The sequence below is a fragment of the Anolis sagrei genome, chromosome 2 (genome assembly GCF_037176765.1).
Source record: "Anolis sagrei isolate rAnoSag1 chromosome 2, rAnoSag1.mat, whole genome shotgun sequence".
Lineage (NCBI taxonomy): Eukaryota > Metazoa > Chordata > Lepidosauria > Squamata > Dactyloidae > Anolis > Anolis sagrei.
Window position 1 is genome coordinate 124,328,209 of NC_090022.1, and position 24,329 is coordinate 124,352,537.

At 39.6% G+C, this 24,329-nt stretch overlaps 1 long non-coding RNA gene across 1 annotated transcript in view; it reads left to right on the forward strand.

The window, feature by feature from the left end:
• Positions 1–10,903, forward strand: part of LOC137096404 (uncharacterized) — a 61,847-nt gene extending 50,944 nt beyond the window's left edge. Inside the window, exons 2-4 of the long non-coding RNA XR_010909444.1 lie at positions 178–417; positions 3,296–3,377; positions 10,624–10,903. This is a non-coding gene — a long non-coding RNA (uncharacterized lncRNA). The remainder of the gene's footprint in view (positions 1–177; positions 418–3,295; positions 3,378–10,623) is intronic.
• The last annotated feature ends 13,426 nt before the right edge of the window (positions 10,904–24,329 follow it).

Sequence of the window (24,329 nt, forward strand, 5' to 3'; positions counted from 1 at the left end):
TATCCTTCTCTTCCAAATAGTGCTGGTGCCTCAACAAACTACAACTCCCATGATTCCATGCTATGGAATTGCTAAGTCAGCGGGGGTCAAACTGCATTCCTTCTACAGTGTAGAACCAGCCCACAACACTATAGCTGCATTAATTCCTACATTAATAGCATATCTATAATGATATAGGAATGTGACCAGTAATGCTGCAGAATTCGAAGAGGCACGAATGGAGGGAGAAAGGGAGAAACGACCCAAGTGTGTTAAGCCAACCCTGACCAGAACCACCTTCCACCTGGAAACTGATGTCCTCAATGTGGGAGACCATGTGGATCACGAATAGGGCTCCACAGCCACCTATGAACCCACCACCAAGACACTACACTTGGAGGACCATCATCCTCGTGCTATAAGGGATCGTGTAAGTAAGTAAGTATAATGATAGTAATGTTGACACCTCCCTAAAACCTATCTTTGCAGTCTATCTGCATGCCAGCTAAAGTGTTTTTGAGACACTGGAAAAATTGGTCATTGTGTAGCTGGTCACAGGACACATTGAGAAATGGCACGTTGCAAAGTCAGGAGAACTTTTTGGATGAAACTGGAAGAGCCCCTGGTTGGGTTTTTTGTTGAAGCTATTTTATTAATTCTCTTGAGAGGTGCCTTGGGTGCCAGTATTTGAACAAAGCTGCCACTCCAGGGTGAGAATAAAATGTAGCTAAAATCAGGAATTGTTAGATAATACTATACTCTCACATTATAAAGATATACATTTTTTCACATATAACTGAATACAAAAAATATATGCATTATAGCTAATTCATTCAACATGGTAATGTGAGCAGAGGCACGCAACCCCTTGAGCATATGAGGACTATTTATTTATTTACTAACATACTTTAATTCTATTTTAACTTTCTCCTGATATAGAGACTCATGGTGGCTAATAAAAACAATCTGACTATCTGTAACATGGGAGGAGTATATTACTATATGCTGAATTTTGCATCAATGCTGTTCCCTTTCTTTTTGTGGAGGTAGAAAGGACTGTGCAAGGATGAATGCATAAACAATGTGCTTACACTTTCCATCACATGCAATTATTGGCTTCCCATGAATCCTACAAGGGGTGTCTAGTGTTTGTTTCTCTTCTTTGTGAAGATAGTGTGTGATTTAGACCTCAATTGAGAGTATGGAATGACAAAAAAGTAATTATGGCAGAGTTATGAATGAAGAATACAGGAGCCTGTGTCTGCCTATACTGTGTTCCACTAATCTACCACTGATGTTCTGCTTCTTACCTGATATCAACTTACCATTCTACCTATCCATTTATTTCATTATTTCAGAAGTGAGGATCTTTGTCTTGCTGTCATTTTGTAATCTTAGTCTTACTGTTTTACAGACATTGATCTGTTCAGGGAAAGATAACAGAATCAGGCGACAGAATAGCATGTTCTTCTAACCTACTTGATGCCGGTGTGTAAAATAATACCCCAGATAGTTACCCTAAAGGCCTTTATCATTTATTCATTCAACTGTTCCTTCCTGTGTAGTTAATGTTGCAATTCCCTGCCCAGAGCTTGCAGACAGGGCGTGAGAAATCCTTATGGACAGATGGCCTTGCATTTCTGAAAACAAACTTGTGTTATCTTCCAAGAGGCTTTAATGAGCTGACTCTGTTTGGGGAGTACATCAGAGAGGGAATTCATCAGCCTGTTCGTTCTTCTGTATTTTGATTTGCATTCACTAAAGTGGAACAAATCCTGAAATTGTCAGGGCCTGTTTAGTCTTTACTTATGCAAAGTGAGAACTGTGAACATTTTGGAGCTGACAAAAGTTCCCATGGGCCACTGCTCATGAGACATTTCCAGTATTCAGGTATTGATACCCCAGAGTAGAAAGCACATACCACTTGTATTAGATACACAAGACACCGTGACAGATATATCTTGGCTGTTTTCCTCATCAAAATGTACTCAAAGGAGGGGAGCCGATCTTGTCCAATTTTCAGATTGTGAGTTTTCTGAAGACTAAATTATTGATTATTATTAATGTATTACTTATATGTATAGCCCACCCTTTCTGTCATGAGGTCAGGGCAGTGTACATAGTGCTTCTTCTCTCTGTCTTCTACTCACAAAACTCTGAGGTAGAGGGCTAAGAAGAGGATTTCAAGTGGGAAGTTGGATGGATAGGTTTATCGGGGAGTTTCTAGGAAGGGATTCCCTGCTTCATGGACAACGACTTGAACATGAGCCAACACTGTGATGCAGCAGCTAAAAAGCCAATAGGATTTTGGGTTGTATCAAAAGGAGTATAGTGACTAGATCGAGGGAAGTCAATGTGCCTCTCTATTCTGTTATTCCTCACCTGGAATATTGTGCTCAATTCTGAGCACCACAATTTAAAAAAGATATTGACAAGCTGGAATATGTCCAGAGGAGATCAACTAAAAGGTCTGGAGATGATAAATCCCTATGAGGAATGTCTTAAAGAACTGGGTTGGTTTAACCTGCAGAAAAGAAGGCTGAGAGGAGACATGATAGCCACATATAAATATGTGAAAGGGTGTCATAGGGAAGAGGGAGCAGGCTTGTTTTCTGCTGCTCTGGAAACCGAGGCCCCTTCCACACAGCTGTATAAAATCCACATTGAACTGGATTATATGGCAGTGTGGACTCAGATAATCCAGTTCAAAGCAGATATTGTGGATTATTTGTCTTGATATTCTGGGTTATATGGCTGTGTGGAAGGGCCCTTGATCTCTGAGCAATGGGTTCAAATTACATGAAAGGAGATTCGACCTTAACATTAGGAAAAACTTCCTGGCTGTAAGAGCTATACAGCAGTGGAGCCCTCTTCCCCAGAATGTGGTGGAAGCTCCTTCCTTGGAAGCTTTTAAACAGGGATACTTTGATGATGCGTTTCCTGCATGGCAGGGGGTTGGACTAGATGGCTCATGTGGTCTCTTCCGACTCTATTATTCTATGATTCTATGATCCTATGCTTCCCCAGGAGGTTGAACTAGATGCCATTTGAAGTCATATTCAACTATGCTTCTTGGAGATGCAGAGGGGCTCATGAAAGGCATTTATACAGCCAGTAAGTTATAATTGTTCCTAACCTAAATATATGCTATTGCTCTATAGTAGTTTTTGAAAGAGTTTCTGTTTGAAGCAAGCTGGGAAAAGATATAGAGATATCTTAGACTTCTTTGTAAAGTAACAGAAAGGTATCTCCTTTCAATCTTTTCATCTACATGATTATTTTGTTGATTGATTCCCTAATTATATTGTTTGAGCAGAGTGGACTGAAGGGAGGCCCCGGATATGATTTCCCCTTTTTAAGAAGAATACCTCACTAGTGCTGGTACAACCATTCCTAAGGTAGGTGTTAATCTTGATCTGATTTCATGAGCAAAACAGCTGCTTGGATACTTAAGTCTTCCATCTGTCTCAGATGGAGCTGTTTTCTACCAGTCATTCCTGCATACAGAAAGTTAATTTAACACATATTGAGAAATTCCTTAAACACCAGGAGACTTCACACCATTTTTTTTCATTGAGCCCTTAGAGTTTCTGCTGATATTTAAAGGTGTGAGATTACAGAGCTGTGGAATGGAATGTTTCGCTAATTTGTTCTAGAGAGTATCTATGGCTATATCTTTGTGGGTCAGAACATTACTGTTCTCCTAAACCAAGCTTAGTATGATAACATCTCATGTACCTAAATGTGCAGCACTAACCCGTGAGCTTTTTCACTGGCAGAAAACATTATCTCTGAAAAATCACTGACTACATAAAACACAGCCAGTAGACCCATCACTTCCTATAAATGAAGCCACCAAGACCTATCTTGCTACTGGATTGTGGTTTGGAGTGTGGCAGAGCCTGGGTACCAGCCATTGTCAGTCTTACTGCAGTGCTTATCTCCCAGGAGGGCATTTTGCCTTTGTTAACAGTTCCTCTTCATTAACATCTGATCCTCCCACCTTTTATAACTGCTTGTTATCTGGCACACTATGGATAGACAGCGGATAGAGGGGCTATGCTGTTGTCTCTACTGTTTTGACAACAACAGTGGTACATGTTATGTGGGTCTCTTTGGTGTAAATTGCTTTTCAACTACTGGCATTTTTCTGTAAGCTATCACAACTGTCCAGTTATCACAACTGTCCAGTTGTTTGTAATGGCACAGCCAGAAATAGTTGGCATGACTCCATAATTTGGGATCAGGGTGAACCAGTGCTGGCAGCACCAGTTTCAGAATGGTGGATTTTTCTTCTGGGATGTGGGGTGTATAGGTGGAGCAGGGTACTACCCCATTTTGGGGGACAGGACCTCTGATACCCCCTGGGTTGCAAAAGAAGACACACTCTGTTATGTGCTATGGTTTCTGGTGTTGGGTTAGTTCAGGCTCAACAGGTGGGTTCATCAATACCTGGATTTAGAACCTATATAGGGCACCAACTCTTCTACAGTTGTAAGCAGTGGGGTTGTGGCCTTTTCTCCTTCCAATTATTGGTGTGGTATGGTTGTTAGTCAGGTGGAAATGATTGCTCTTGGATGTGCAAACTCGACTTACTGAGTGCCAAAAGTACTATAATTAAAACAGAGACACTTAGAATCCAGGAGAAGGTATAAGCACACTCTTGGGAATGCTATAGTTTGCAGGAGTACTGTATAGAAAAAGTATTGGAAAGAAAGAGAATCCAACAGGATAATTGCCTCAAAAGAAAAGTGGGCCTTTGATGGGCTCATTTATCTCTGAATTGGGCCCTAATATTAAGAGCATATGGATAGTATCATTCTATCATGACACTGTTGTGTGTGTGTTCATCAAATGAAACATGCCTTAACTATATATATTGGAGCACAGAAGGGGGGAACTTCCGCCCCACTAAGAGCAGGCTGGAGACTAAGCCCACCTGAAATGATCTGATGAAACTGGATGTTAAATAGCTGAGTGTTCTTAGGCATTATCAGTCATAAGCACATTATAAAACACACACACGCCTATTCAGATAGCTGCTGTTGTTGATCCATCTCAAGAATACTAATGTTTGTTTCTAGTTTGACGCGTGCAACACATACAGAACCAGTGGAGGGAAGTTTTAAGAGTACAATGTACTTGTAGGAGTCTTCATATTGAATGATGTTTAAATGATGATAAATGGGAAGTTAACACCCCCCCCCCCCCCGTGTCTTCGAGTAAGGAGATTGAATAGGAACCTTCATGCTGCTGTTAAAGTCCTCCATTAAAAATAAATGTAGGGTCTTTGGCTCTAACACCACCTGATTTCTTTGCAAATAGACCCTAAGGCAAGGGAGAGGTCTGAAACAGATTTGTCCAAGGTACCTGAAAGAATAGAATAGTTTGGAAGCACTGCTCTGTATCCCATGAAATGATATGGAGAGGGTGATGAGAAAACAAAAGAGTGAATAGCAACCCAATATCCTGACTTGAATACAAATCCAATGAAAGGATAACATAGTTTTCAGTTGCTTTGAGCTTTTTCTTTTGAAGACTGCAGTTACTCAGTAACTTTGTGGTCATAGTAGTGTCTTTTCCCTTCTAATAGGTACTGAAATGTTACAACTTAATGTGTAACCCATGTGTAATTCATGCAACAACATGAGCATTACTGCATAGTTCTGGAAAACCACACAGAAGAGGTGATGCTTAATTATGTGTTGGAGCAAAAGGTTCTGATGATAGGGTCCCTGCTTAAGAAAAGAAAAATGTGTACCCATACCCACCTGAACCTGAAGAGAAAAAGCTTGATTGTTGGTTGTGCTCCTGACCATATAATGGGTTTGTTCTTTGTTCACTGGGCTGTGCTACAGAACTGCAATTTGGAAAACACCTGTAGCTTATAAGCCAACACAAGAACTCCAGTCTTATGTATTTGGTAGGAGTTATAGATAGGATTCTTTCTCTACCCCATAACTGCAAAGTAACCTAAAATTACTGCAGAATGAATATACTGCAGTAATTACTGCAGAATGAATTACTGCAGAATGAATTCGGTTATACTCATGTAGGCCCCTTCCACACTATCCTATATCCCAGGATCTCAACCCAGATTGCAATGTAACAGAGGAGGAATTGTTTGAGGCTAGTGACAATGCGGTCACTGTGATATTTAGCTACTGGTGCTCCTTCTATTTTTATAAGTTTTATACTAATTTATACAATGCTTTTGATATGAAATAAAATAATCCCAGATGAACTGCTTTAAACTGGATTATATGAGTTCACACTGCCAGATAACCTGGGATAAACAGATAACCTGGGATCAGATCTTGGGATATAGGAGCAGTATAGGCTTATGTTATAATGCAGTGGAACTACTGTAATGCAAATATGTTGTTGGGGAAAACAATTAAGCACAAGTAAGATAGTGGCCAAGATCCTGTATCAGACATGTAACCACAATGTCATGGCTGTGATCATAAAACCCACCTTAAAATCCAGCTAGCTTCACTGAGGATGAAGTTTTGCAATGCTAGTAAATGAGATTATGAAGAATCAAACATCCAAGCTTCTTTTGTCAGATCAACAGGCTCTAGCTGGGTCCTATTACAACTTGTTGGTATAATTAGCACCACCAATAACTTACAGGATGGGATTGGAAGTGTCATCCTGCAACTTGCTCACCAGCACCAGATAATTCTGAAATTTCTGCACAAGTATCTGAATTTAAAGTGGATTTCATTGCCAGTTACAAAAGCTGCTAGATATGTTTGGTTGTAAATAAAATTATAAAGTTTGACTGCTGTTGACCCCTTTGACTGTAATCCTTGTTACTGAATTTTGAGATGTTTGCTATTTTGCAATGTTGATACCTGAATTCTTTTGCAGCCACACAATCTATTGATTCTATCAGCATATTTCCTAGTAGGAAGTTCCAAATGTTAGTTACATGCATAAAATAATATCTCTCTCTTATACATGCATGTAAGTACATCTGTCTTTAAATTAAATACCTTGCTTTTTAAATTGAATTTTGAAGCTAATCTTTCCTGTTTAATGCCAGGTTGCTGAGCAGTTATTTTTCCAAATATGAAGTTTACAAGTCTTCTTTCTCTGAAATATGCATTTATGAGAATCCCAATGATGTAAAACAAGAGTTTAGGAAACACAAAAGACTGAGAATGAGATAGATCACACATAATATCGTCTATCTGAAAGGACACGGTGAGACTACACTTTAAATGCTAGAAAGATACAAGCTAAGAAAGATGAGGAAACTTGACATGTTTCTAAACACCTGCTGGAACTTGAACAAAATCATCTACCTGTTTTATTCTTATCTCACAGCATTTACAAAATCTGTGATATAAATTTGGACTCTGAAATTATAGATGGTATATCACTGGAATTCCAGTACTGGTCCTGGGCTTGGTTGAAATCCCTCTGTGTATCTATCAGAGAGAGGGAAATGTGTACACTGTGTAGTGATCCATGTTATCCTTTCAGGATGGTTTGAGACAGATAATAGTCAGACATGGCAGAACTAGAGAGGAGAAGGAACATGCTAGATGCTGGATAACTAAATTCATAGTCAAGGGTTAGGCTTTCAACTGCAGAATCCATGCTCAGAAGAAATGGAAGTTTATTTATCTACTTTATTTATATACCACTTTTCTCAGCCCTCAGGTGACTCAAAGCAATGAACAACATTGATACAAAACATCACAAGACAAGTATAGGGCAATTAAAAACAATTGTAACATAAATAATTAAACATCAGTATAACAATCATTAGCGCCTCAACAGTAAAATCAGAATCCAGTCTCATCATCCATTATTCCATATTCCTATGTTCAATTACACTGTTTAATCAAATGCTTGTTTGAATAGCCAGGTCTTCACTTTCCTCCGAAACACCAGCAGGGAGGGGGCCGATCTGATATCTGCAGGCAGGGCGTTCCACAGCCAAGGGGCCACCACTGAGAAGACCCTGTCCCTCATCCCCGCCAAGCGCACCTGTGATGCAGGCGGGACAGTGAGCAGGGCCTCCCCAGATGATCTTAGTGTCCTAGTCGGTTTATAGGAGGAGATGCGTTCGGAGAGGTAAGTAGGGCCAGAACTGTTTAGGGCTTTATAGGCTAACACCAGCACTTTGAATTGTAGCAAACTGGCAGCCAGTGGAGCTGGCACAACAGAGGAGTAGTATGCTCCCTGAGTGCCACTCCTGTTAGCAACCTGGCTGCCGAACGCTGGACCATTTGAAGCTTCTGAGTAGTCTTCAAAGGCAACCCCACGTAGAGAGCATTGCAGTAGTCTATACAGGATGTAACCAGAGTGTGGACTACCGTGGCCAAGTCAGACTTCCCAAGGTACAGGCGCAGCTGGCACACAAGTTTTAACTATGCGAATGCTCCCCTGGTCACCGCTGAAACCTGGGGTTCCAGGCTCAGTGACGAGTCCAAGATCACACCCAAGCTGCGAACCTGCATCTTCAGCGGGAGTGTAACTCCATCCAACACAGGCTGTAACCCTATGCCCTGTTCAGCCTTACAACTGACCAGGAGTACCTCTGTCTCGTCTGGATTCAATTTCAATTTGTTCGCCCTCATCCAGACCATTACAGCGGCCTGTTCAGGACCTGAACAGCCTCCTTAGTAGCAGGTGGAAAGGATTGACAGAGTTGGACATTACCGGTGTACAAATGACACCAAACCCCGAAACTCTGGATGGTCTCCCCCAGCGGCTTCATGTAGATGTTAAACAACATGGGAGACAATATGGATCGCTGTGGAACCCGACTTGACAATGGTTGTGGGGCAGAACAGGTGTCCCCCAGCAACACATTTTGAGATCGACCCTCTAGGAAGGACTGGAGCCACTGCAGAACAGTGCCTCCAAGGCCCATTCCCACGAGGCATCCCAGAAGGATACCATGGTCGACAGTATCGAAGGCCACTGAGAGGTCCAGCAGAACTAACAGGGACACACTCCCCCTGTCTAGCTCCCGGCGTAGATCATCCACTAAGACGACCAAGACTGTTTCAGTTCCATGTCCTGGCCTAAAGTCAGACTGTGCTGAATCCAGATAATCCGTGTCTTCCAAGAATACCTGGAGTTGTGAAGCCACCACACGTTCCAGGACTTTGCCCCAAAAAAGGAGAGATTGGAAACTGGCCGATAGTTGACGAATTGGGTGGGGTCCAGTGATGGTTTTTTCAACAGTGGTTTTATTATAGCTTGTTTTAAGCTCGCTGGAATGCTGCCTTCCCAAAGGGAGGCATTAACCACCACCTTTACCCACTCGGCCAATATCCCTCTGGCTTCCTTCAAAAGCCAGGATGGGCAGGGGTCTAGGATGCATGTGGTAGGCCTCATTCCTCCAAGTATCTTGTCCACATCATAAGTTTATTAGTGATAGAGGTTGAAAATCAATAAGATGAATGAATACAATAGCATTTGAAACCATTTATAATTGAGCAATAATAGGATGATGCTCTGAATCATGAACATCATTCTTACACTGGCCTAAACAGACTTAGAATCATAGAATCATAGAGTTGGAAGAGACCTTGTAGGCCATCCAGTCCAACCCCTTGTCAAGAAGCAGGAAAATTGCATTCAAAGCACCCTGACAGATGGCCATTAGTCCTAAACTTAGTCATTAGTCCTAAACATTACTCCTTATTCAGTACTGAGTTAATGCGAGAGTAAAATGCACTGATTTTTTTTTTGCACTAGCTGTTATGGTTTGCACTAGCTGTCATGATTGGGATTTGCATTGGTGTTAGGCTGTCCACCCATTAAGTACAGCGTTCTTGGGAAGGAGATCATGTGAAGTATGGCTTCTCAGATAGAAGTCCAATGTAGTTACTTGAGAGGTCTTGGACCTTTCATAAGTCAAATACAAAATGCTGGACATTTAACATATCCACTTGTGTGTGTGCGTGTGCTCTTTTAAATGTAAGTCCTCCTAGTTGCAAGGCAAGAAAGCAGCCATTCATCTGCCAGATCTCAGCAGTTAAAGTTGGAAAGCTCTAAAGAGGCAACTGTGATATTCTTCCTGCTGATCAGGCCTTCCTTCAGATAGACACAGTGACTATTATTTCACTCCATTTATCTGTCCTGGACATTCAGCAAATATTAGTTGTTTGTCCAAACAATTCTGTCAAAGGGCCCCGTGTTCTTAATTGAAACTTTGACCCTCCTTTGACCTTCCCTAGGAAATGCTCATTAGTGACAAAACTTTGCTGAGGCAGGATGACAAAAATTTGGAGACACCACTGTAAACATGGGGATTCCAAGCTTCCTCATGTAAGAGTAAATAATTTCCATCTGTGAGAATCAGAATTAATTTGCATGTTTGCTGCTGCTGTGAGTGATTTAAAAATTTCAGGAAAAGAACTTCAAGACAGTTAACCTTAAGTGGATGTTCACCTGGGGAGGGTCTTATCATAGAAAACACACACATACAGTTAGTGAATGAACAGTCAGAATGTACTGTGCTTCCTCTCTCCAGTAGTTTACAGGAGACACAGGGGGCAGCTCTGGGAAGAAAACAGCTTGTATTGTCTTCCTGGCTCCTTACCAAATTAACTGAATATAATGAACAGAACTGTTTTCTTTTACTCATCACCTTTGTATTTTCTGGACTATTAGCAACTTCCAGAGATGGGCTGCAAGGGCATTAATGCGGCTGCTATTTGACTCCCACTATTCTCCCGACAAAAATACACACACGATGGAACACTCCAGTAGAAGTTCATCTCGCAGGAATTCCTTTCAGTCCTTGACCGCAGAACCAGCAAGCCGCCATGGCAACAAGATACGGCGTCCCATGCATGCTGCTTTCAGATAATGTGCCAGGTCAGAGATCTGAGATCTGTGGAGTTGAATAAAGTTACTTTCAAACACAATAAAATAATTATTTTTCCCTTCACTTGTTTCTTAATCTCTTCTACTTCCAGGATGTTTCTTCCTTCATTCCTTCCTATTTGGGAATTGGAATGTGATCCTTATTGTAAGATATCACTGTTAAAAAAAATAGAGGTACATATTTTCAAAAGAAATGTATGAAATAAATCACGACTTGCAGTAGTCACCATGATAATTGCCAACAGGTGGTTAGCAATGAATATAGACATTTAATGGAAGGGCAGGACATTGAGATCAATATTATAAACACATTCAGGTGTCTTCACCCACCCACCATATTTGTCTTAAAAGTCAAACTTTGGTGGAGGAATCATGAAGTTTTCTAATTGTTTTTTATTAGAAAACTGGGAGTCTGATTTTTTTTTTTGCTGATCTGCTATCCCCTAGTAATCTTCTTGGCAGAGATACCAATTTCTTTTTTCCCACTTTTGTCCTAGAGCAGTGGTTCTTCAAAGTGTGCTCCGTAGAGCCTTTGGAGCTTCGCAAAACATATTGAGAGACTCTGTGCTTCCCTATCCCCCTTCCTCCCCCTTCCTCCCCTCCAAGCTTTCTTTCCTCTTTCCTGTGCCTCCCCCTCCCCATGCCTCCTTCACCCACATAAGCCTTTCTCCCTTGCATTTCCTCCTCCCTTGCCCCCAAATCCTTTTTTCCTCCCCACTTGCCCCCCAAACTTTTTCCTCTCCATCCAGAGCCTTCCCCCCTCACCTTGCTTGCTTTCAAAACCCTATTTCCTTCCTACCACTCAAGGGTTTCTTTGATTGTGCTTTTAATGCATGGCAAAAGGGGTTTGGACTGGATGGCCCCTGGGGTCTTCCACTGAAATACTGCTAAGTTTATGTTGGTCAAAAGGTTTGCCCATGCCTAATATGTATACATTATATATAATATAATATGTAATAAAATATTTGTACATTTCTTGGGGCTCTCAAAGAAACTTTTGCTTCAAAAAGGGCTCTGTGGATGAAAAAGTTTGAGAACTCTTATCCTAGAGAATTGTGGTTTGATTAAAAACAGTTTGCTATTTTTAGACAGGAATGCACAACTGTAGGTAACACCAAGCAACTGATTATTCTAAAAAAAAATTAATATATGACCTTGAGTGTAATGCTAATGCCAGTGTAATGCAAAGTTGGCAATGCCACCAATGGTATTGAAACTGTATTTTTACCATATTGTCTGGAACTTGTACTACTTTTTATCCAACAGTCCCTCTCTGATGGTAATTGGAAAAGAGTTTTTTTAAATCAAGTACAGTATGACCCCTTATCCACAAATTCAATATCCGTGACCATAAACATTTCCACAGAGGGCTTACCCATGCTTCCTTGAAATTTGCCCTCTCTGGAAGTGTTTGTGGCCTCTCTAGATTCTCCAGTATACTTCTGGCCCAAGTATAGTCAAAATAATAAATATATATGGTTCGTTATTATCCATTGTTTCAAGTATCCATGGAGGGTCTTGGAGCTTATCCTTCTTGGATATCAGGTTCATACTGTATACACCAACCTAGAACAATTACAGTATTCTCATTTAGTTATTATAAAACTTTTATTTTTTATTAAGCTATTTTCAGTTGAGTCAGGCCATGAGTGCATTTAGCCCAGTATTTCTTACCAAATCCTCAAGCTACAGGTCTTTCCCAGTAACAAACATCTGTTACTTCAAACCTCACTATGAAGATTGCAACTTTAATTTCAGTTACATTTCAGCTTAGCCTATAATGTATGAAAACTGTTTGCAGGGAGACAAATTTCAGTAGAAAGCAACAAAAGGGAAGACACTGAAACATATTGCATTTCAGCTGGTTCATCACATATAACATTTAACATATAATATTTTGCCGCTGCAGGACACCTTTTACAGGACTGCATCAATCGCGAGACACAAAAGGTTGCCGTTCAGCGTGTATGCTAAACTATCTAATAGGAAGTTGTTGTGTTGACACATAATATTCTTGAAACCTAGGCAAAAAGCAGAATGGAATGCACATGTTGGTCCTCCTGACTAAAGTTAGCCCACTGAGTCTGTAGGATTTACCCACGTCTTGATTTGCCAGTGCCATTATATAATTGATCCCATAATCTACCCTAGTTATGATTAATCAGGAGATCATATCCTTCTTCTCCTTATTTTGAGCTTCAGTATTACAATCTGGATTCATCTCACAGGGTGTGGATGCTATCTTTTGCTCCTGGTATTCTTTTCATCTCCGTGAAGGATCCGTCTATTGTTAGGACTCCAATTTGCTCCTGCCATTTCCCTCAGAAAAAAATTGGTCCCCAGGTTTGAATTACAACAAACCTCACTTGGAAAATATGCCATGAAATTTTATGGCTCCTGGGAAGGAGCTGCCATCTGCTTTTTCTTTCTTTTTTTTTCTTTCTTTCATTTTTTTAACCCAAGTGGCCATTCCTCAGTCTTCTAAATCAGTACTGCCATCTCTCCAGTTTTTCTCCCAGTATTTTGTATCTACTAGAAAGAAGGAAAGAAAGTGAGAGAGGGAAGGCCAGTACAATAAGTAACGGAATGTCCTTTCCAGTTCTTTCTAGAAGTATAAAATTGGCTTGAAAATTCAATGAGTTTTCTAAGATTGTCTTAGGTTTGTTATTTCTTAATATGTTATGGCTCCACTTTCTTTTCCTTTTCTTTCATAACACAAATTCTGATATCTTGAAAGACTTGTGTATTCAGTCTAGTCTTAGAGGGCATGTACTGGATCAATAACATTTACTACTGCTAATCTGTTTCCGATTTGTAAAGAGTACTGATTCAAAGCAGATCTGAGCACTTTGGATTCCATTCCAACTCAGGCTAGAGTTCAAATGTCATGTTTAGAGGCTGAAACCTGGGCCTTCTTTTTTGTAAAACAATGAACTTATCCAAGCAAATAGTCTTATGCAGAGATCTAGGCTGAGTTCTACCTAGATTGCCTTTTATTGATGTCCTGAAAACATATCTTTTCAGTGCTGTATTTTTCTCCACTGTTGTAAATCGAAGTAACCAGACTCTACTTGTTTCTCAAAATGTCTTTCCACATGTCACTTCCAAGGTCTCCCAGACAACTTCTGTAACTTAAATATTTAAGTCAATTAAATTTTCTCCTCATCATGAACCATGGCTTCATTAAAAAAGAGTGTAAGCATTTGGGGTTTTTTGTCTGTGTGTCTGTTTTTTTTATTTTTTACTTTTTGTCCTGGCAACTCTGGAAAAGGCTGGGGATTAACAGGTGTGACCATTAGCAAAATAAACAGTTTGAAACTGCTCTGTTTTCATTTGAGACACCAGAAATGTGAGAGATCAGACCCCAGCAGACATCAGGAGACATATCTGAGAACTTTGTCTAAAACATGATCCCATTTTAATGGCCTTGAAAATGTATGATCTGAGGTGAACTCATCTCTCAAATATGGAGCCACATGGTGCCATATCATGGTTTCAGTTTATTCCTACTGTGCTTTCTATAAAATTCTACCTCAGGCACTACTATTACATGCACTTTTTCAAGGAAGCAGATGTGCTATAGGTTAAATATGAAGAAGTTTACATGAACTTTGGGCACTAGAGCAGCTTGCCACCTGAAGCAAAGGACTCCTGAAGAAAAACATGTATTAACCTGGCTGCATGCACACAAATCCTATTCTGTCCTTAAAGGCTGATTGGACCTATAAATGTATTAAAATTCAATTACCATTTTCTTTCTCTCTATCTCATTACCAGTTCATGTGTGTTTGTGGGGAACAAAGAAGAGGGCTTTTTCAGTGGCTGCTCCCTGACTTTGGAATTCCCTTCCAAGAGAGAACAGGATGGTCCCATTTCTGCTTGCCTTTTGCAGGCAGGTGAGGACATATATCTGCTATTAGGCATTTGGGGGTCTATGGGGGGGGGGTGCACTGCTAGGGATGTTGTAGGTGGAATATTGAGTTTAAATGTAATTTTAATTGTATTTGTATTTTAACTGTATTTTGACTTGTATTCATGACACAGATAATTGGTTTTTTAATTTTTGTATTTGTCTTGTTTTTACATTTTTAAAATTGTGCCATGTTATTGTTAGCCACTGTGGAAGCTGAGATAGAAATTAAGATAACAACAAGAACAGGACTGATAGCAAAATCTTACTTCAGCTATACTGGTAGGGCAGCATTTTCTACTTCACCTGAAGGCAATCAGGTAGCTTAATGGGGTTAATTCAAGCTAACCTGAACACACAGTTTTGTCCCCCAAGAGAGATGATAAGCCAGGAGGTTAAGACTGTTTTTCCTTCTACAGTACTGCTGAGATGGCAAATAATAATACACGCTTGAGGTTCCTATTCCCAATGGTAGACATGGAGAACGAGAGACCATATTATATGAAGAATTCCAAGCCTGATAAATGGTTACTTTGTAGCTTCCTGGTTATGTAGCCACATTTCTACATGGGAATATTTTGTGGTGCAGTGTGTGTTCATACTATCAGCCAACTGATAATATGCACTGGGAGCCCCCAGTGGCGCAATGAGTTAAACCCTTGTGCCAGCAGGACTGCTGACCGAAAGGTCAGCGGTTTGAATCCGGGGAGCCGGATGAGCTCCCACCTGTCAACTCCATCTTCTCATGCGGAGACATGAGAGAAGCCTCCCACAGGATGGTAAAACATCCAGGTGTCCCCTGGGAAACACCCTTGCAGATGGCCAATTCTCTCTAACCAGAAGCAACTTGCAGTTTCTCAAGTTGCTCCTGACATGAAAAAAAATCAGCCAACTACCTCCCCACCCAGGTTACTGGTGGAGACTATAGACTTAATCACACAGGGCTTTTGCCCTGTCCTAGAACTCTGTCAAGATACAACCAGAATGTTTCCCTAAGGAGCCCATCACTTGACTTAAGGCTGCTTCCAGGAGGGTTCCATCCTGGCCTGGGACCATGCAGGGCGAAGCTGGGAGGAGATGGGAAACACAGTGTGATGGTAAGGGGGCAATGCAGGACTTGTCCATGTTAACAAGTGTAGGAAAGATGGAAAGAAATGAAATATTTTAGGGTCTCTCTTTTTAGTTGTGTTCTTGACTTTCAAGATCTCCCTCCTGTTGCATAAGCAAGTGAAATTTTTAAACAGTTTCAAAATTATGTTAAACTATTTTTAAAAAAATTGAAACTTTGTAAGTGGACTTTGGTCCCTGCGCAGAAAATGATTTGGGTCCGTGTCACAGCTAGTGCCACTCCCAGAGAATTACGGAGCTCTGAGCAAACTCCTGGCTGTCGTAAGCATCCTGAACAGAGGCACTGGCACTAGGCTTGGGCGATCCAGTTCATTTCGTTATTCGTTATTAATTCGTATTTAAATTAGCTTACGATCCAATATTGAGCCATGCAGGAATAGTGTGAGGAGTAATTAAGAATCGAAACAATTTTTCCAATTTTCGTAATTATTTCGTAATTATTTCATAATTATTTCATAATTATTTTGTAATTATTTTCGTATGTCTGGTGCAAGTTTTACAATCTCGCATTTACCCCACTTCCGGTCCCTTTGCTCTGCTGCTTCCCTCCTCTTTCCTCATGCTTCTTCTTGCCTCACTCTGGGCTGCACTGGGCTACCTTCCTTCCTTCCTTCCTTCCTTCCTTCCTTCCTTCCTTCCTTCCTTCCAGCTGGCAAATCCCACATTCCCCTCTCCCTCCTCTTTCTCCTGGCATCCTTCTTGCCCAAAATTTCTCATTACTTTATTTTTCATACCCTCACTCTATGCCACAGGAATGCGTTGCCAGGTACAGCTAGTATAAAATATAATATATTATAATATAAAATACAATTATAATATCTAATATAATAATATTATTATATATTATTATATTATATTATTATAATACTATTATATTATAGTATTGTACATTATATTATATTATTATATTATATATTATATTACTATATTATTATATTATATTATAATTGTATATTATAATATAATAATATTATATATATATAATATAATATAATAATATTATAATATAAAGTAATATAATATAATATATAATAATATAATATACAATAATATAATATAATATAATAATATTATAATATAATATACAACAATATAATATAATAATATTATAATAATATAATATAATATAGTTGTTGTTTGTTTTATCACACCAACAGTCAACAAGAGAGGGAGAGGGAAGTTTCAGAAGTTCCCCCTGTCCCATTTGGAGGTTTTTTTAGCATATTGCGCAATCGCGTCTGCCATTAACAAATCGATTCGTAATTTTACGAAATTTCGTATATTTCGAAATTTTTAAAAGGAAAATTTCGGAATTCTTAAAAAAAACAAAATGCAAGGGCCCCCTAAAAACAAAACGAGTTAAGAACCAAATTTTTCCGTGGTTACCCAAGCCTAACTGGCACAATACAGAAAAAGGAGGGATCACATGGAGATCTGTGATTGGCTGGGAGTGGTGGTGACAACACCAAAAGTGAGGTGAATGACTGATGCAGATCTTGTCCTAGCTGAACCATGTGGGTACATCTGGCTGCCTCTGGGCCCACCATCACTACATCAGTGGTGAGATAAGATGGGGGCTATCTTGTTCTTTTTTCTTCCCAGGCATGGAAACGTTTTCTTTAGCTGTAGGGGTGAATAAATTCAAGTTACACTTTTATTTTTGGAGACAAAGTTGTTTTTAATAATGTCTAGTTTTGAGCTGTGAATGTAGCCTTATGAGGAGCATTTAAGGCTGAAGTTCCTACAGTTCCACTGTTGCTTTTAGGATGTGCAGAAAATGCTCCCTAATTAGCGGTGGCCTTTAGACAGCTCCAGCAAGCCCAATGACATACCAGAGAAATCTGTGTAAACTATTCCTTAGCACTCTGTCTGCAATTCATGACAGCTCTATGAAGATTCCAGTTGTTTCCTGTCTGTAATTACTCAAACTTCTGTAAGAGATCACTATTTTTTAAAGGTGCTGTGAAATATTATTTCAAAGCCCAAATGGATGCATGGAAATTAGGTATATATTTATTCAGGACACTTACACCCAAACCATAAGCCATTCAGCAGATTGTGTGTGTATGTGTATACAATCCAGATGCTATCAAGGGTATTGCTATTTAGTCTTGGATAAGTGAATGTAAAGACAATACCTGCATTTCATATACGTTATGTCGTGCTGCTGTCATATCCAGTTGCTGTTTGAAATTCCACACTCCTAAGTTATGACATAAATCTTAGGTAGGCTGATAGGTAACAATCCTCAGAGTTCAGGCAGCTTTTAAAGTCGTATTTTTATTGCTGAATCCAACTTTTTTACTTGACAGGTTCCTTAAATGTGTTAGCAGACTGCACAGAATCAGCTAAGAATATCCAATCCACCACTAGGGGGAAGATGAGAGATACATCAGCATTTTTTTTTTTTTTTGTTAATCAAAAGGTTAGATTGGAAGTCTAATCTAAAATTAAAAATATGGGTGTCTTGCTGGCAAAAATATCATAATGTAGCAGAAGGCAACTGAGAAATAACATTTCATTGTTTTAGTTGCTTTTATAACTGCCACTATCAACATTTATAATTCATTCATTTTTGTATGATCCTTTTGATCCTGTTGCTACAAAGTTGCAAAAAAAATCAAAATTATACAGTAAAACTGGACAGGAATTTAACTCTTGGGAATATTTCTTTGCATCTACTTGATTTTTGCCCTTGTTCTTTCTTGGGCCCCTTCCACACAGCTGTATACAATACACATTGAACTGGATTTTATGACAGTGTGGTCTCAGATAACTGAGTTCAAAGCAAATATTGTGGATTATCTGCCTTGATATTCTGGGTTATATAGCTGTGTGGAAGAGCCCTTAGAGAAGTGAAGAGATTGCAACTTCATAATGGCTGCAGACAGTCTTCAGAATATTTAAAAGTCTTATTAAAAACCAGAATGACATTAGTTATTTATTTATGGAAATGATTGGTTATTTAAGTATTCAGCATAACAAGGCTCCTATGTTAAGACACAGCAGGGGAAAGATCAGATAAAAAGTATTCTTTCAAAATACAACATTTTTTTCAAAGACATACACATTAGTCCAACCTGATTTTAGGCCATGCAAAGGTGGTACAAATACAAGCCAACATGAGCTACAGTAGTTTATGAAAGGGGATATCAGGTGAAAAAAGGACATTTCAGCATGAAGCACATTGTTTGCAAGCAAAAGTTTCCAACTTTGATCCTTGGTATCTCAAACTAAAAGGACCAGGTATGCTGGGGTGACAATTCCAGGACCCATTCCTTGTCAGAGTAAATAATTCTGGGCCAGAAGAATAAGTAGTCACTCAAGGTGTATATTTATTAACCTTAACAATGTAGATATCATATCATGATTTTTTTTAAAGAAGCCCCAGGTGGTGCAGTGGGTTAAAGCCCTGTGCTGACAGGACTGAAGACCGACAGGTCACAGGTTCGAATCCGGGGAGAGGTGGATGAGCTCCATCTATCAGCTCCAGCTCCTTGTGCGGGGACATGAGAGAAGCCTCCCACAAGGATGATAAAACATCAAAATCATCCGGGCATCCCCTGGGCAACGTCCTTGCAGACAGCCAATTCTCTCACACCAGGAGTCACTCCTGAAACGACAAAAAAAATATGATTTTTAAAAGTTCCTTTTTCAACAGAGTTGCCAAATTGAAAACTAGAGAATCGTATATAAGAAGAAATTTCAGCAGCTGTTGCTTACTACCTGGTTGCATGATGAGAAACACCCACTGACATTCTCTATTATATTCAACCACTAAAGGTAGCTGAGCCATCTACCTTCACAGTAAAAAGATTAGAAAACAACCCAGTCCATTATTGCATGATAGAATCATAGAATCACAATGTTGGAAGAGATCTTGTGGGTCATCCAGTCCAGGAAGTAGGAAAATTCAATTTAAAGCACCTCAAATAGATGACCTCTGTTTAAAAGCCTCCAAAGAAGGAGCCAGCCTCCACCACACTCCAGGGCAGAGAGTTCCACTGCTGAACAGCTGATAGTCAGGAAGTTCTTCCTGATGTTCAGATGGGATTTCCTTTCTTGTAGTTTGAAGCCATTGTTCCGCGTCCTATTCTCCAGGGCAGCAGAAAACATGCTTGCTCCCTCCTCCCTATGATGTCCTCTCACATATTTATACATGGCTATCATGTCTCCTCTCAGCCTTCTCTTCTTCAGGCTGTAACATTTCTTCATCTAGTTATTTAATCTGAAAACTTGGCTGTTAGGTCTTCAAAATATGTTTCTCATTTCCTGCAGGTATGTTTGTGTTAGCTACACATGCCTCTTTCTAATCTGGACGCAGATGTTTCAGAAGTTTCCCTCAGTGATTAGCAATCAGTTAGTCAACAATGCGTAAAGCTCACAGTAGCACTCTTGATGAGCAGTTACCCCATACATTCCTTCTTGCAGAGCCATGCCCTACATACTCCACATCTTATTAGATTATGGTTTTCAAGGCTGTTGTCCACATCATGAGCATTTACAGGTCATATTTCATCTCACTACTGGAATGGAAAATATGCATGCAAATAGGCTGCCCAAATGTGTCAAGAGCCTTGCATGGTGGAAAAGGGTCATACATAGTAAGAGCAACAGCCTTATTGGTGAGGATGGGCAGTCATGGTCTCTTTATCAGGAATGTCATAAATGACTTGTTGTAATACAATTCTAAGCTGCCCTTTTATATGCCATGAAGCCATGGGGTCGCAGCTTAAATAGCATCCGGACAGATTGTTAATACCAACAGGCCAAACTGGATCCCTAGTTAGGTCATTGTTTTCTAATCAAAACACCTCCCTATTTTTATCCTATCCTGTCAGATTACTATTGCACTTCACTTTTGGAGGATAAATGGCTGTTCACACAGGGATTTGCATAAGCTAACATAGGCAGTTTGTACAAGAAAGCACGTGCACATCTCAGATTGTCAATTACAAGGCTGCAGTGCTTTGGACAGTGCATCCTATTTCTATAAAGTGGAGAAACTTCACATTATTTGAGACTCAAAGACACATTAACCTTGGGGTCATTAATCTGTGAAGACTGTAAGAGACTGTAAGAGATGTTCCCTTTTTTAAAGCTCGTGTGCATTTATGTATCTTTCCTTTGCTTAATTTATTTATTCATTTATTATTTACCACATGTGTATCCCACCCTTCTCAACCCTGAGGGGGACCCAGAGCAGCTTCACACATTGGCAACATGTTGATGCCTTACAATAACATACAGTTGATAAACATTTACATTAAAAACCAAGAGTAAAAACATATAAAACAATTATATCAATTATTAAAATTTAACAGTCTGAGAGCAGCAGGAAGATGTAATATCTTTCAGTGCACCATGGATGTTTTAAAAGCCATGGAGTGATGAGATTAGCTCTAATGTCTCTATAGAATACACATTGGAGGAGCACATGTTCAGTCGTTTCAATGTAACCAGACTCACATGGGCATAGTCTCTCCTGGGCAGGGGTCTTCCGGTACCTCTCCTCCAGTACTGCCGATGCCATGGCTGTAGTTATCATTTCCCTACTCAGGCATTCAAGAAAGAAAGAGAAGAGGAAAGCCAGTTTTTCTTTTAGGTTGTCCTGAGATGAACTAGGCCAGTGGTGGTGAACCTATGGCACATCACTGCATGTCCCTCACCTGCTTGCCCAACCCTGCTTGCTCACCTACGCTGCTCATTTACCTACTCACCCCTGCTCACCCTCTCACTTCTTTGCTCGCCCCCTGATTGCCCCCTCTCCCCGGTTGTGCCCCCCACCCTTCTTGCTCTTTCAGCTCATCCCCCACTCACCCACTGGTTGAAGCACTCAGACTCTAAAGGTTTTGCCATCATTGAACTAGGCCTTTTGCCACTCTACCCTGAGAAGGGATTATTTCTTTTCTGAAAAGGGTTAAGGTGCAGTAATCACATTGACCCAGTTTTCAAAGTTTATTTTAACTAACATTTCTAGAGTTATACATGCGTAAATAAGATAGCCTAAAGAGTACACATTCTCTTTCGCTATCATTTTTGGTGGCTAATTCATTAAGGGGCAACTGTAAAGATGTCAGCAGTCCCTATCACCACTGTTTCAAGACTGTTTGCTCAGAGATTCTAATTGGAAATCCAGGCCACCTTTAGTGAGCTACCTCAATGTAAAAGGACAAAGTAGGAGTTCATTCTCTCTGTAGAGTTGATGTGTGAGGATGTAAAATTCAGGCTGTAGCACACAAATGGCACACAGTGAAGAAGTTAATCTGTCCAAGTTTTTATATGGCTGACAACCATGTTCCAAATATAGGGTACTTCCAGTCTTCTCCAATTTTTCTCCACCTACAGCTAACCTTTTTTGAGGGGTATGGATATTTTCCTTCAGAGGTCTGGAGGAAAAAGCTACCCTTTTTTTTTTTTAATTTTAGGTGCTGAAAATCATCAATTTTCTGCACTACATGTTTCTATGTTTAAATGTCTGGAAGTGTATATAAAAATTAGGTCCCTTGGACAACAATAGGAATTGAAGGACATTCTGGAAAGTTCCTGAAATTGCATAGCAGGGCGAATTTTAAATGGTGGTGCTAGTAGTTGAAATTTTAATAAGTAAAAGGGGAAGTATTAGATTACATTTGGATGACCATATGTACTTAAGGTTTAATATTCCCCAATGAACAGCAATGCCAGTAGCATGACTGTAAGAGCGCCTATGTAACACCAGAACCCTAGATTAGGTTTTTTTCTAGTAATTCTATTATATATCTCTGAAGAAATACCATTGCAAGATTGCATCCATTTGTCCAATTGTGTTCAAAGTGGCACTTTCTTCCTTTGAGGATGATCTGGTTCTAAGAGCAGCTATGAAGGAAGTTTAAAAGATCATAAAGTGCAATATATGTATTTGAATACTAAAGTTAGGATTGTCCATGCCATCATAGTTTACATTTCTATGTATGCTTGTGAAAGCTTCTTGCATATGGAGGAGACTGAAAAAGTAATGATGAATCAGAAAGGGAGTCAATATATATTTTGTTGGTCTTCCATTCCAAAACTATACTGCTTGTGCAAAGAGATTTTGAGTCTAGTTGCTTCTTATCTTTGCAAGAGGATTTCTATGATTCCTAAACCTAAAGGCCACATTCAATGTACAAACGATTTACTTTATAAATGTTAACTGCCATTACTAATAGACCTAAAGAAGTTATTAGTTCCCAGGTTTGTGTACAGCAGATTTATCTGCCATTCCTTTCTATAGTGAGATACTTGATAAGGTTTCTGTTGTTTCACTCAGTATTGAAAATAGCTTTTCGCTAAATATATGGGTAATTTATCTTTGTTACATCGGCAAAATCTTGTTTTCATCAAGAATTGTTGTATGGCTTCACAAGTCTCTGTTCATTCCCATGATCCAGGAGAATAGGGAAATGTTTCCTTTTTTATCATACTCTGCTTGTCCTTGAGAGAGAAACCGAACAAAGATGTTCACTTTGCCCTTTGATAATTTATATTGGAAGATAATACTAATTACCATATGTTTTTTGCAGGATTCCTTAAAAGCTTTTGCTTTCATGCATGCTATTATCTAAGCATTTTAAATTCTCAATTATGGAGCAATTTTTTTTGTTTTGTGCTGCTTGAATTCCACAATATTTATTTAATAAAAAATATCAGCTAACTGCTGATGCTGTAATTCTTCTTATGGAATTCTTACACATATGATTGAGCTGTGTTCAATGACAAATTCTTTGCAGGCAATGATAATTAGAGTACTTAATTTTGTTTCTGAGCAATCTTTGAAATTTTCTAGGTTTCCATGTTTTCCTAAACTCCCCTCATTTTGCAGATTTGCTTTAGGACACAGCTATGGATTGTCTACATTTTTGGTAGCTTAGATCCCTATCACATGAGCCATTCATGTTGAAAATGAACTGGGACAATGTGGTCTTCACTTGCAGCATATCACACAATGTCATTGCTCTTTTACTGTTCTCTTGGTGAAGCTTTGGGGAAAATACACATGTTTTTCCACTGGAAGTGATCTGATAGTTAACTCCTATCTCACTACTGTTTTGTGACTGTCTCTGGTACAAATGAGAAATTTCCTTGATGGCCAGGGGATGTTCCATAGATATATTCCATTGATGGGAAGGTTTGGTGTCTTTCCGATGGTCAGGTAAGAAGACCAGCTGAAGCTTAGAGACCTCTTCACATTTCACTGGCAGTTGTCAGCAAACAGTAAGCACACGGGATGCTTTTCAGCGGCTGGGGCATCCTTTTTTCATGAGATGGGGGAATTGGACAAGGCATGTTGGTTCCCTATCCCTGTCTCCATCAGATGGGGGAAATGGCTGGAAAATGCAGGCAGTTCCATTGGAGCTACCCAAAAAACACTTACCAAGGTGTCTTGCAACACTTCCTCAGCACTTTAAGGGTAGAGCCTGCTGAGTGTCAT